Raw genomic sequence first — 12,357 nt, forward strand, 5'->3', positions numbered from 1 at the left:
AAAAAAAAAAAAAAAAAAAAAAAAAAAAAAGAAGGGAAAGAGGCATTAGCCAGGTTTACTGCATAATGGTACTATCTCAATTCCATCATCAAGCAGTCCATCAAATCCATGATAGATGGGACAGATGCACGTAAAGGGGGTGTTATTTATTTAGTTTTTGATAGTCCATTGTCATCCACCTCATAGGGGGTCCCTGGGCCTACCCTTGGGGCCCAAGTGGCTGTTCATGCTCTATTTTTTGGCAGACCATGGCGCGAGCCTGCAGTGGGGGTTCTTACTCATCGGTATCAGATCTAGTGGGAGTCTCTGGCTGGGAAGGTGGGCTCAAGCCAGCACAGCAGTTCCCAATTCTCGTTCCAAGCTGTGTATTTGGGCCTCCAGGTGCTCGGCTAGCACCTGGGGGCTCCTTACCTGTGCTGCGTCTCACAGGGACTGGGCATGCACTTCCCATAGCACAATCAAAAATGCCCATCTAACTCTGGTGGCAAAGGCACACTCCTTCGTCATGCTGTGCTGTTCCAGGTGCTTCAGCACCTGCTTCATGCTCATGGAGGACTTGTCCACTGCCACCCGTGTTTCTACCAGGGCCCATCTAAGCAGCATGGCTGCCACCAGGTTGGGGCCACATGTGTCAACCTGGGATCATCAGATGTTGACTCACTCACCTCAGAAACCTGCCAGCTATACCAATGGTCAGGTTCCAACCCAAGCTGGGGTCCCTGGGTAGTTGGTGGATGGCTGGTTGGTAGTTGAAAGAACACTCGGGAGAGGGGGGCTGTAGGCAGGTGGGACATGGCTTTATTATGTGCCCCTTCTCACAGTGTCAGTGATACATTTATGCACCTCACAGACAATAATGGATCAGAGCCAGGTGATGAGCCCACCCATAACATGGTTACGTAACTTTGATTATATAATGCCCAGGATTGTGCTCCTGTGCTCCAATCCCGCTGTGTCATGCTGCACTGGATGTTTACCTAGGCCTGCTCTTGACTGCCATGCAGCCATTTTCCTTACATATATATACAGAATGGAATACTGTGCAGCCATAAAAAAAGAATGAAATCATGTCCTTTGCAGCAACATGGATGAAGCTGGAGGTCATTATCCTAAATGAATTATTAACATAGGAACAGAAAACCAAATACTGCATCTTCTCACTTATAAGTGGGAGTGAAGCATTGGGTACTCATGGAAATAATGATGGCAACAATAGAAACTGAGACCTACTGGGGGGAAGGTTGAACACCTAACCTTGGGTACTAGGCTCAGTACCTGGGTGATGGGATCATTCTTACCACAAACCTCAGCACCATGCAATATACCCAGGTAGCAAAGCTGCACGTGTACCCCTAATCAAAAATAAAGTTAAAAAAAAAAGAGAAAACTTGATTTTGTGCGTTCTGTCTTACACTCAGTTTTGGACCGAGTGTTGTTGTTTTAGAGACAGTGTCTCTATAAAAGGCCCAAGGTGGTTTCAAGCTCCTGGGCTCAAGCAATCCTGCCTCCTCATCCTTGCAACGTGCTGGCATTACAGATGTGAGCCACCATGCCGGCCAAGTTGTTTTTTGTATGAGACAATTTGGTAAGGGACCAAAAGATGAAAATACAGAAATACATAGCATAAAATTTGTGTAACAGATGAAGCTTCTAGTACTGATGATGGCAGCTCAAGAAATGGACTTTGATTTGGAAGGAACAGAGTGGTCCACAACTTTCCTTCCTATGCTTGCAGGAAACTGCTACTTGAAAAAGATAAAACATCTTGGCCGGGCGAGGTGCTTCACGCCTGGAATACCAGCACTTTGGGAGGCTGAGGCCGGTAGATCACGAGGTCAAAAGATCCAGACCATCCTGGCCAACGTGGTGCAACCCCGTCTCTACTAAAAAGACAAAAATTAGCTGGGCATGGTAGCGCACATCTGTAGTCCCAGCTACTTGGGAGGCTGAGGCATAAATATCTCTTGAATCTGAGAGGCGGAGGTTACAGTGAGCTGAGACTACGCCACTGCACTCCTGTCTGGCGACAGAGCGAAACTCGGTCTCAAAAAAAAAAAAAAAAAAAAAAATCTTGGTGAAAAATTTCATGTTTAAGAAAGGAAAAAAAAAAACTTTTGAGGTTTCTCAAAAAGTAGTCAAGTGCCCTGAAGTAAGTAATTCCATTAATCTCAAGATGTCTTTGAAAATTTTCCAAAGAAGTTCTGATTTCTGTGGCTTACGTGCTTTCTCACCCGATTTGTTGTGATAAAAATAACACAAGGGTTAAAAAGTAGAGACTTTGCACCTGTCTGAATTCCAGAGTAAATAAGAGGTCTTCGAAGAGTTTTTCAAATACAGGTAGGTTAACTACCACTTGAGGCAAAGTCTTTAGTTACCTTGCAAACATAAATTAGATACTTAGGAGGGTAATGTTTTGGACTCTTCCTGGCTATCACTCATCAGTTAATTAGGGTTCTTTAGAATTTGGTGTGGCTGGATGGGTGAGGTTGCTCACACCTGTAATTGCAGTACTTTGGGAGGCTGAGGTGGGCGAATCACAAGGTCAGGAGATCGAGGCCATCCTGGCTAACATGGTGAAACCCTGTCTCTACTAAGAATACAAAAATAGCCGGGCGTGGTGGCGCACGCCTGTAGTCCCAGCTACTTCGGAGGCTGAGGCAGGAGAATCACTTGAAGCCGGGAGGTGGACGTTGCAGTGAGTGGAGATTGCGCCACTGCACTCCAGTCTGGGCAACAGAAGGAGACTCCGTCTCAAAAAAAAAAAAAAAAAATGAATTTGATGTGCCTGGGTGTGGTGGCTCACAGGACTCTGGGAGGCCAGGGTGGTAGGATTGCTTGAACCTAAGGAGTTCAAGACCAACCTGGGCAACATAGTGAGACTCCATCTCTACAACATAAAAAATTAAATAAATTAGCTAGGCATGATGGCATGCACCTGTAGTCCCAGCTACTTGGGAGGCTGAGGTGGGAGGATGATTTCAGCCTAGGAAGTTGAGGCTACAGTGAGCCATGATCATGCCACTACACTCCAGCCTGGGCAACAAAGCAAGACCCTGTCTCAAAACAAAACAAAACAAAAAAAACCACAATGCCAAATATTGCATGGAACATACTTACACTAAAAAAAACTTGTTCAACTGAAATTCAAATTTAATGGAGTGTCCCATATATTTTTTCTGTCGATTCTAGAGACAGTTGCAGGGAGGTGCAGCCAAAGATGCCTTGGAGGCAGCTGCGGGTGGGACACATGAGGGGCAGCTGGAGCAGGTCCTGGGGCCCATATAGGTGAGCGCTGCTAGGGCTTCTGTACACTGATCCATTGGCTCCCACACAGAGCATCAGAGAATCAGAGCCCTTGAAGGAAGTGCCTTCCTGCCACTATCAATTTTCGTTGTTCCCTAAGTGCCCTCTATTGACACAGCCTAACATTGAGCCAATAAAGGAAAAATGTTTCACAAAAGAAAGTAAATTATGGGGCTGAGAGACTCCCTTCTCTCAGGGCCTTGCACCTAAACAGCTTTTCCCTATTTCTGCTTTCAAGTCTCCACTTAAGTCACTTCCTCTAAGAGGCCTTCCTTGCTTCACCCCACAGTCTAAATCACTAAATCAGTAGCTTCTCAATCCATCTTATACTTTTCCTTTATAGCATTTGTCATAATTTTAAATTATATTTAATTATTCATGTAGTTATTTCTTTAAAACCTGTTCCCCCCATAAACTAAAGTACTGATGACTAGTTCCTTTTTTTTTTTTTTTTTTTTGAGACATAGCCTTGCTCTGTTTCCCGGGCTGGAGTGCAATGGCACAATCTGGGCTCACTGCAACCTCTACCTCCAGGGTTCAAGCGATTCTTCTGCCTCAGCCTCCCTAGTAAATGGGATTACAGGTGCACACCACCATGCCTGGCTAATTTTTGTATTTTTAGTAGAAACGGAGTTTCACCATGTTGGCCACACTGGTCTTGAACTCCTGATCTCAAGTGATCCACTCACCTCAGCCTCCCAAAGTGCTGGGATTACGGGCAATAGCCACTGGGCCTGGCCTGGTGACTATTTCTTCAATGCCATAATATCCAGTACATGGTAAATAATAAATGCTTAATACCTGTTTAATTAATCAATTAATGAATCAGTTAAATTGTTATTTCAAAAAATCTAGTTTTGACCAAATAATTTTCCACCTTGTGTGGCTAGTACTACCAGCTGGAGTACTGAGAGTAAGGCAATAAAAACCTGGCATTGGCTGGGCGTGGTGGCTCACGCCTGTAATCTCAGCACTTTGTGAGGCCAAGGCAGGTGGATCACCTGAGGTCAGGAGTTCAAGACCAGCCTGGCCAAAATGGTGAAACGCCATCTCTACAAAAATACAAAAATTCCCCGGAAATTATGGTGAGTGCCTGTAATCCCAGCTACTCAGGAGGCTGAGGCAGGAGAATCACCTGAACCCAGGAGGTGGAGGTTGCAGTGAGCCAAGATCATGCCACTGCACTCCAGCCTGGGCGACAGAGTGAGACTTTGTCCCCACCTCCCCCCCAAAAAAAGCTGGCATTGGAGGACCAAATCAGGGCCAAGTTCTTTGAGCCATGTGAATAAATTTAAACTTTTTTTTTATCCTGAAGACTCTAGGGAGCCACTGATTCAATTTGTATTTAGTCAAGATGTGTTCCGGGTTGCAGACTTGATGAGCAGTTAGATGGATGGTGGATCATTAGTTACTCGGATGTGAGAAGGAAGAGAAGCATGTTTGTGAGAGTGAGTAAGGATAGTTGCTATCATAGTGAGACAGCAGGAAATGAGAGCTAATGAGTTTTATCTCTTTTTTTTTCTTTTGAGGCAGAGTCTCACTCTGTCGCCCAGGCTGGAGTGCAGTGATGTGATCTCAGCTCACTTAAGCCTCCGACTCCTGGGTTCAAGCGATTCTCGTGCCTCAGCCTCCTGAGTGGCTCGGATTACAGGCATGTGCCACCACACCCAGTTAACTTTTGTAGTTTTGGTAGAGACAGGGTTTCACCATGTTGGCCAGGATAGTCTTGAACTCCTGACCTCAGGTGATCTGCCTGCCTTGGCCTCCAAAGTGCTGGGATTACAAATGTGAGTCGAGAGAGATCCAAGATGGCTGATCACTAGCAGCTCAGGATTGACGCTCCCAGTGAAAGTGCAGAGAACGAGAGGACGCCACACTTTCAGACGAATTTTTGTTGCTCACGCACCAGGAAATTCCCAGCGGAGGAGCCCCACGGGTTGCCAGCGCGACTCTTGTGGCTGGCGAGGTGGTTTTGCCGCTGCCTTGGTGCGGTGGTTCTTGGTGCAGAGTCAGAAAAGCACCATCAATCTTTTTTTTTTTTTTTTTTTTTTGAGACGGAGTCTCGCTCTTGTTACCCAGGCTGGAGTGCAATGGCGCGATCTCGGCTCACCACAACCTCCACCTCCTGGGTTCAGGCAATTCTCCTGCCTCAGCCTCCTGAGTAGCTGGGATTACAGGCACGCGCCACCATGCCCAGCTAATTTTTTTGTATTTTTAGTAGAGACGGGGTTTCACCATGTTGACCAGGATGGTCTCGATCTCTTGACCTCGTGATCCACCCGCCTCGGCCTCCCAAAGTGCTGGGATTACAGGCTTGAGCCACCGCGCCCGGCCCAAGCACCATCAATCTTAACACCGCTGTTTTGGCCGGCGCAGTGCATTGCTCAGATTTTAGCGCTGGGAATCAACAAGTTGGACGTCCACTCAGAAACCCAACTATAAAGACGGTAATTATAAAGACCACAGATGGATAAATCTATAACGAAGGGAAGGAACCATACTAAAAAGGCTGAGACTACCCAAAATCAGAACGCCTCTCCCTCTACAGGGGATCACAGTTCCTCATCAGCAACAGAACAAGGCCTGATGGAGAAAGACTGTGTTCCATTAGCAGAAGCAGGCTTTAAAAGGTGGATGATAAGAAACTTCTGGGAATTAAAAGAACTTGTTCTAACCCAATGCAAAGAAACTAAGAACTTTGAAAAAAAGGTTTGATGAAATGTTAACAGGACTACACAATTTAGAGAGGAATATAAGTGAATTAATGGAGCTGAAAAGCACAACACGAGAACTTCTCGAAGTATGCATAAGTTTTAACAGCCGAATCGATCAAGCAGAAGAAAAGATATCAGAAGTCGAAGACCAACTTAATGAAATAAAACGAGAAGACAAGATTAGAGAAAAAAGGATAAAAAGGAAGGAGCAAAGTCTCCAAGAAATATGGGACTATGTGAAAAGACCTAATCTACGTTAGATAGGTGTACCTGAATGTGACGAAGAGAATCAATCCAAGCTGGAAAATAGCCTTCAGGATATTATTAAGGAAAACTTACCCAACCTAGCAAGGCAGGACAATATTCAACTCCAAGTAATACAGAGAACACCACAAAGATATTCCTCAAGAAGACCAACCTCAAGGCACATAATCGCCAGATTCACCAGGGTTGAAATGAAGGAGAAAATGTTAAGGGCAGCCAGAGAGAAAGGTCGGGTTACCCATAAAGGGAAGCCTATCAGACTCACAGCAGATCTCTCAGCAGAAACCCTACAAGCCAGAAGAGAGTGGGGGCCAATATTCAACATCCTTAAAGAAAAGAACTTTCAACCCAGAATTTTACATCCAGCCAAACTAAGCTTCATAAGCGAAGGAAAACTAAAATCTTTTGTGAACAAGCAAGCGCTCAGAGATTTCGTCACCACCAGGCCCGCTTTACAAGAGCTTCTGAAAGAACCACTACACAGAGAAAGGAACAACCAGTATCAGCCTTTCTAAAAAATACCAAAAAGTAAAGAGCATCAACATAATCAAGAATTTACATCAACTAATAGGCAAAACAGCCAGCTAACATTAAATGGCAGTATTAAACTCACATATATTATTATTAATTCTAAATTTAAATCGACTAAATCCCCCAATCCAAAGACACAGACAGGCAAAAAAAGCCAAAACCCGTCGGTATGCTGCATCCAGACCCATCTCACATGCAAGGATACACAAAGACTCAAAACAAAGGGATGGAGAAAGATTTACCAACCAAATGGAGAGCAAAAATAAATAAATAAATAAAAAGCAGCAGTTGCTTTAAAGCAACAAAGATCAAAAGAAGCAAAGAAGGATATTACATAATGATAAAAGGATCAATGTAACAAGAAGAGCTAAAGATCCTAAATATATACACTCCCAATACAGGAATACCCAGATATATAAGACTTATAAAGAGACTTAGACTCCCACACAATAATAGTGGGAGACTTCAACATCAATATTAGACAGATCATTGAGACAGAAAATTAACAACGATATCCAGGACTTGAACTCAGATCCGGAACAAGTAAACTTAATTAACATTTATAGAACTCTCCACTTTAAATTCACAAAGTATACACTTATCAGTACCACATCACATCTATTTACAGGTTTAAATGAAATATTGGTTGGCTGCTTGTTTGCTATTTTCTTCCCTCATTTTTTTTTTCATGTCTCTATTATTAAGCACAATTATAGGCATACGCATTTTTAGACTGCATTCTAGCCTGGGCAATAAAGCAACACCCCCATTCTCTCTCCATCTTCCTCTTTCTCTTTCTTCCTCTCCATTTTTTTTTTTATTCTTTCTTTCTTTTTTCATTTTTATTTTTAGGAAAAAAAAAAGAGAAATCCATGGCTATTCCTCACTGGGCCTGCCTGACCCCACCAGCTCACTCCACCTTTGCTATAACATCATGAGTTAAAATCACCTTCCCTTTACAGATGAGGAAACTGAGACACAGAGAGTCATGTGCTTTGTCCCAGTACAGCCAGCTGGAATTTGAACCTGTCTCTGCCTGGCTCCCAAGCCCCACCTTCACACGCTTACCCCCATCCCGACCCTCAGGAGGTGTCCCCTGCAAAGGGACCCTGTGCAACCGTGGCCTCAAGTCCTTTCTCTGAGTCCCTCTTGCCACTGGTGCCCAGCCTGGTCGTGGTGTGAAATTCTTATAGAGCCAGCCCCCAGAGGCGACCCCACCCCTCACAAAAAAAAAAAAAAAAAAAAAAGCCAAACATTAGACACTGAATTGAAAGACATGAGTGTTGGCCGGGCGCGGTGGCTCACACCTGTAATCCCAGCACTTTCGGAGGCCTAAGTGGGAGATCACAAGGTCAGGAGATCGAGACCATCCTGGCCGATTTGGTGAAACCCTGTCTCTACTAAAATACAAAAAATTAGCTGGGCGTGGTGGTGGGTGCTTGTAGTCCCCAGCTACTCAGGAGACCAAGGCAGGAGAATCGCTTGAACCCAGGAGGCAGAGGTTGCAGTGAACTGAGATTGTGCCATTGTATTCCTGCCTGGTGAAAGAGAGAGAAACTCCATCTCAAAAAAAAAAAAAAAAAAAAAAGAAAGAAAGAAAACAAACCTGTCACCTCGCCTGGCCTTATCTTTCAATGTGAGAGATTGGATGTGGGAGACACAGGTAGAAATATCTAGTAGATAATGATATGGAATTTAGGAGGGTGATCCAGGCTGGATATAGAAATGGGCGTCGTCTGTGTTTAGATGTTAGTTCGAGGCCTGGAGTAGACATCACCAAGTGAGATGAGGACTGAGGACAAAACTCAGGATCATCAGTGTTCAAGGAGGCAGAGGCAGGCCGGGTACAGTGGCTCATGCCAGTAATCCCAGCACTTTGGAGGGCTGAGGTGGGTGGATCGCTTGAGCCCAGGAGTTCAAGACCAGCCTGGGCAACCATAGCAAGATCTCATCTCTACAAAAAATTTTAAAAAATTAGCCAGGCATGGTGGCATGCACCTGTGGTTCCAGCTACTCGGGAGGCTGATGTAGGAGGTTCACTTGAGTGCAGGAGGTTGAGACTGCAGTGAGCTGTGATCATGCCTCTGCACTCCAGCCTGGGCAACAGAACAAGACCCTGTCTCAAGAAAAAAAATACAAAACAAAAACACAGAATTCATGTGTTTTTGTGCATGTCTATACTGTTTCTCTAGAATACTTAGAAACAGAATGTGCTGGCTGGGCGCGGTGGCTCACGCCTGTAATCCCAGCACTTTGGGAGGCCGAGGCAGGTGGATCACAAGGTCAAGAAATTGAGACCATCCTGGCCAACATGGTGAAACCCCGTCTCTACTAAAAAATACAAAAATTAGCTGGGCGTGGTGGCATGCGCCTGTAGTCCCAGCTACTAGGGAGGCTGAGGCAGGAGAATCACTTGAACCCAGGAGGCGGAGGTTGCAGTGAGCCAAGATTGCACCACTACACTCCAGCCTGGTGCCTGGCCACAGAGCAAGATTGTTGCAAAAAAAAAAAAAAAAAAAAAAAAGAAATTGAATTTGTAAGGAAATGTGAATTGTAATAATTGTATTATATGTTGCCAAATTACCATCTTAAAAGGCTATATACAGGTCACACCTATAATCCCAGCACTGTGGGAGGCTGAGGTGGGTGACTCACCTGAGGTGGGGAGTTGGTTGAGATCAGCCTGATCAACATGGAAAAGCCCCGTCTCTAGCAAAAACACAAAATTAGCCAGCATGGTGGTGCATGCCTGTAATCCTGACTACTTGAGAGGCTGAGGCAGGAGAATCGCTTGAACCTGGGAGGTGGAGATTTCAGTAAGCCAAGATTGCACCATTGCACTCCAGCCTGGGTAACAAGAGCAAAACTCTGTCTTAAAAAAAAAAAAAAAAAACCCAGCTATATACCAGCTGGGCATGGTGGCTCACTCCTGTAATCTCAGCACTTTGGGAGGCTGAGGCAGATGGATCACTTGAGGTCAGAAGTTTGAGACTAGCCTGGCCAACATGAGGTTGCAACGAGCCAAGGTTGACCAACTGCACTCCAGCCTGACCCACAGAGTGAGACTCTGTCTCAAAAAAAAAAAAAAAAAAAAAGGCTGTATACCATTTTACACTCTAATCTCGCTTTTATTTTTTGCCAGTCTGATGAATGTAAAATGATATTTTCAGTTGTATTTCCCTGATTACAAGTAAAGTTAGTCATTTTTCATAATTGGCCATTTGTATTTATTTCTGTGATGTGTCTTCACATCCTTAGTTTATTTCTTCATTAGATTGTTTCACGGTTTTTGTTTTTTATCAATTAGTAGAAATTCCTTATATAGTTTGGATATGCACACATCCTCTCTGCAAGAATGTGTCCTCCATCCAGGTCACTCAGGATCACCTCAGATTAAAATAATTAGTTATGAGTTCACAAAAAAAATTATCAAACATGGCCAAGTGCGGTGGCTTATGCCAGTAATCCCAGCACTCTGGGAGGTGGGCAAATTACTTAAAGTCAGGAGTTTGAGACCAGCCTGGCCAACATGGTGAAACCCCATCTCTACTAAAAATACAAAAGTTAGCTGGGCGTGGTGGCAGGCGCCTGTAATCCCAGCTACTTGGGAGGCTGAGGCAGGAGAATCAGTTGAACCCAGGAGGTTGAGGTTGCAGTGAGCCGAGATCAAGAAAACAAAAAACAAAAACCAAAAAAACAGAAATCACAAAATTAGATGGTGGAAAAAATTCCAAATAAATTGGTCAATACACTATATGTAAATGGACTAATCTAATAAATTAAATTATCTGATCGAATTTATTTTTTTCTGTTTTGAGACAGAATCTCACTCTGTTGCCCAGGCTGGAGTGCAGTGGTGTGATCATGGGCTCTCTACAGCCTGGCGTTCCAGGTCTCAAGCCATCCTTCTGCCTCAGACTTCCAGGTAACTAGGACTACAGGTGCACACCACCATGCCTGGCTGATGTTTTCATTTTTATTTTATTTGTTTATTTATTTTTTAAGAGACAAGGTTTTACCATCTTGACCAGGCTGGTCTTAAACTCCTGACCTCGTGATCCACCTGTCTTGGCCTCCCAAATTGCTGGGATTACAGGCGTGAGCCACTGCACCCAGCTGTAATGTTATTTATTTATTTATTTATTTATTTATTTATTTGAGACAGAGTCTCACACTGTCACCTGGGCTGGAGTGCCATGGTGTGATCTTGGCTCACTGCAACCTCTGCCTCCCAGGTTCACACGATTCTCCTGCCTCAGCTTCCTTAGTAGCTGGGATTACAGGCGCACATCACCAAACACCTGGCTAATTTTTTATATTTTTAGTAGAAACGGATGTCACTATGTTGGCCTGACTGGTCTCAACTTCTGACCTCATGGTCCACCTGCCTGGGCTTCCCAAAGTGCTGGCATTATAGGTGTGAGCCACTGTGCCGGCCTAATGTTTTTATAAAGACAAGGTTTCACTATGTTGCCCAGGCTGGTCTTAAACACCTGGGCTCAAGTGATCCTCTCTCTGCCTAGGCCCAAGGTGCTGGGATTATAGGTGTGAGCCACCACACTCAGTCTGATTGGATTTTAAAAATCTAGATAGATGTGCTGCTGCTGCTTTTAAGTAACCTGTCTAAAACAAAAGTACACAGAAAAATATATGCCAGGGAACCTTAAACAAAGCTGATATGGCCAAATTAATATCAAACAAAACACACACCTATTATCAAACACACATGAAAAATGGTTCGTTTTTTTTTTTTTTTTTTTTTTTTTTGCTTTTTTCTTTTTAGACAGAGTCTCCCTGTCGCCCAGGCTGGAGTGCAGTGGTGTGATCTCAGCTCGCTGCAACCTCTGCTTCCCAGGTTCAAGTGATTCTCCTGCCTCAGCCTCCCAAGTAGCTGGGACTATAGGCACGCGCCACCACGCCTGGCTAATATTTGTATTTTTAGTAACGATAGATTTTCACCATGTTGGCCAGGCTGGTCTCAAAAATTAAAAAAAAAAAAAGGAGAAAGGCCAGGCGCAGTTGCTTATGCCTATAATTACACCCACCAAGCACTGTGTGAGGCCAAGGCGGGTGGATCATGTGAGGTCAGGAGTTCAGAGACCAGCCTGGCCAACATGGTGAAACTCTGTCTCTACCAAAAATACAAAAATTAGTCGGGTGATGGCATGTGCCTGTAATCCCAGCTACTTGGGAGGCTGAGCTGGGAGAATCGCTTGAACTCAGGAGGCGGAGTTTGCAGATCATGCCACTGCACTCCAGCCTGGGCAACACAGCAGGACTCTCTCTCAGATCTTCTATTATTTATTTATTTATTTTAAAGACGGGGTTTCACCATGTTGGCCAGGATGTTCTCGATCTCTTGACCTCGTGATCTGCCCGCCTCAGCCTACCAAAGTGCTGGGATTACAGGCTTGAGCCACCAAGCCCAGCCCAACTCCCTCTCAAAAAAAAAAAAAAAAAAGGAAAAAAGAAAATGCCTTTGGTCAGGTGTAGTGGCTCACACCTGTAATCCCAGCACTTTGGAAGGCCGAGGTGGATGAATCAC

This window comes from Sapajus apella, unplaced genomic scaffold (assembly GCF_009761245.1).
Source record: "Sapajus apella isolate SASKATOON/1434 unplaced genomic scaffold, GSC_monkey_1.0 scaffold26, whole genome shotgun sequence".
Taxonomy (NCBI): domain Eukaryota; kingdom Metazoa; phylum Chordata; class Mammalia; order Primates; family Cebidae; genus Sapajus; species Sapajus apella.